This window comes from Nuphar pumila, chromosome 4 (assembly GCF_984573655.1).
Source record: "Nuphar pumila chromosome 4, dmNupPumi1.hap1.1, whole genome shotgun sequence".
Lineage (NCBI taxonomy): Eukaryota > Viridiplantae > Streptophyta > Magnoliopsida > Nymphaeales > Nymphaeaceae > Nuphar > Nuphar pumila.
The window spans coordinates 44,069,665-44,072,314 of NC_143252.1; the positions used below are offsets into that span (position 1 = coordinate 44,069,665).

A 2,650-nucleotide genomic window follows, 5' to 3' on the forward strand; every position below is an offset into this window, starting at 1 on the left:
GTCAACCTGATAACATAGACATTTTTGTTTACGATTTGGTTTGGTTGGGACTATTGGTCAAACAGGAGTTAAGGCTAGATAAGTTAATATATATATATATATAAACGGGTTGGGGGTTGACGGGTTCGTGTAAACGGGTTGACCGGTCCACCTAACTCATTTATTAAACGGGTCAAAAGGGTTGGCAGATTGGCATACCCCTAACATGAATACGACCCGTTTAATAAACGGGTTAGGCGGGTCGACCCGTTTAGGACATGAACCCGTTTAAGCCAAACTCTAACCCGGCTAAGAAGCAGGTTGGCGGGTCCGGTCAGATTTTGCCACCCCTAAACACTATTAGTCTAGCAACCTCAACCACTAAGCTGATCTAATTAACAGTCTGTAAAAAGGGCTCGAAATTCAAACCAAATCGAACAAGGTGGGCAATGCCAGCTAACACTTTGTCTTTTCACATGACCATTTAATTCATATAACATACTATTTTCTGACTTCGATAAGGTAGCTGTTTCACGTTTGGATATCATTGAAGATCACAAAGTATGTCAAGATCTTTTTTTAACATGTTGGTGCCATAGTTGGATCTTGGTGTTGGTCAAAGTTGTGAGAAGGCTGAAAACTGGCTGTCCAAACGTGTGACACACGAACAGACGACCTCTAAAAGTTTGAATAACTTCCATTCACCGGCAAGGATTGCCAGACCATCCACGAAATCTGGCGGAAAGGAATAACAGAACCTTGTCCCATGCATCCCATCCTCGTTCCCATCAATCTGACCGTTGCTTCTTGTTTATTCTTTTTCACACAAAAAGCAGTGTGCAGTTTTACTGGGAGAAACCGCTCCAGGAGCGGAGACCTAACAGCTTTGGCTCAGCCTGCCATACTTACTATCGCTGTTCTGTTAGCATAAAACTCCCAAGACTTACCCCTCAACCCCATGGAGTTGCTGAGCTCCAGCTTAAGGTGACGCTCATGAGATTTGAACTTAGGCTGCCTAGCAAACATAAAACTGCCAAGACTTACCCCTCGAGCCCAGAGAGTCGCTAAACTCTGGCTTAACGTGACAACCATGAGATTTGAACTTAGGCTGCCTGACAAACAGTATAGGTCCCATCCCACTAAGTCAAATCCATCGGGTCTGTGCTGTTTTACTGCTTTACAAACGTGAAAAGGCTCTCTCTCTCTCTCTCTCTCTCTCTCTCTCTATATATATATATATATATATATATATATATATATATATATAAACCAAAAACTGTAATTTCAAGTTGGCTTTGTCAGGAATTTCTTGGCAATGCAAATCACATCATTCTAGAAGGAAAAGCCTTTTTTCTTTTCTTTTAGCTAAATACCAAAACAAAGGAAGATATCTGTGAGCGAGAAGCAAGAGGGCAACAACGCATTAATGGATGCTACCGCCAAGGCTGGCCCTCTATGGGCCCCAATGTCCTGGTTTTCCTTCCACGTCTCATGAACCTACCCACAAACCTCCCTCCCCACCTTGTCCATTTTTCATGTCTTGCCATCAAGACGGATAGCGGTTCAACCCCACCATCCGTATCCACACACCACACACAATAAATACAATGAAAAGAAACCATGGAAAAGAAAGAAAAGAAAAAGATGATAAAAATATGGCTTTCCTTTTCTTTCAAGCTATTAACAACCCAGTGAATCTATCTTTACACACTTTAATACACCAATCAACCAAACCAAAACAAACAAAAAAATAAAGGAAAAAAGAAAGAGAAACCCTAAAAATCACATCTCTCTCATATCAATCAAGCTCTGAAGCAACCAACGTGGTTAGGCTGCTTCTCCTTATCGATGAGCCCCTGAACGTACTGGAACTGAGCAACGTGGCAAGGGATGGTGATGGTGCCCTTCTGGTCGAACCCAAACTCGTCCTCTGCTTCCTTCAACAGCTGCATGAACAAATGGTGGTTCAGATATATGACAGGCACCACGAACCTCTGTTGCTCTTCCCCTTGCCCTACCAATAAGGCAAAGCACCCTTTAGGGATGTCCTTATACAAGGGCCCCTCCTTCTTCCCATGGTGTAGGTGGGGCAAATGCAGATGAAAGTTAGGCATCTGTTTCTCACCACCCATCAAGAAAGAACACAAGAAAACCAATCCCCAAGGAAGAGGAACCAGACAACCATCAAAGAAAAAAGGACCAAGCAAGGCGTTCAGATGATGTTAAAGAAGAAGAGAGAAAGGCCAAGGGTCGGAGCCAGAGATTTGGAGGGTGAAGAGGCTTAAACACGAGTCAGAAAAGGGTATGGGAACGTTGGACATGATGGATGGGTATATACATAAAAAAAGAAAACACAGAAGATGAAGAGAAAGAGAAGGGAAATTCGTAAACAATACAAAAAATGACTCGGCAAATGAAAATAAGAATTGGGGAAGGGATTATATAGAGAGAGGGGAGGTAAGGGATGGGCCTGGAAACTGCGGCTTACTTGCCTTATACACAAAAGAAAAAATCAAAACTGTTTTTTAGAAGGAAAGATTTTATTATGAAAGTGTGAAAACAATAAAGAAAGGGGTTTCTTTGAAGGATTGAAAACCTCGTTCTGATCGCACCGGCATCATATGTCAATCCTAGCCGTCCAACTGATGTATCTGGATGGTTAAGATTAGCC

General features: G+C 42.4%; 1 pseudogene; it reads right to left on the reverse strand.

Annotated features, from left to right (window-relative positions):
• Positions 1 to 1,781: 1,781 nt before the first annotated feature.
• On the reverse strand, positions 1,782 to 2,111 carry LOC149840132 (auxin-responsive protein SAUR32 pseudogene; annotated as a pseudogene).
• Positions 2,112 to 2,650: the final 539 nt, after the last annotated feature.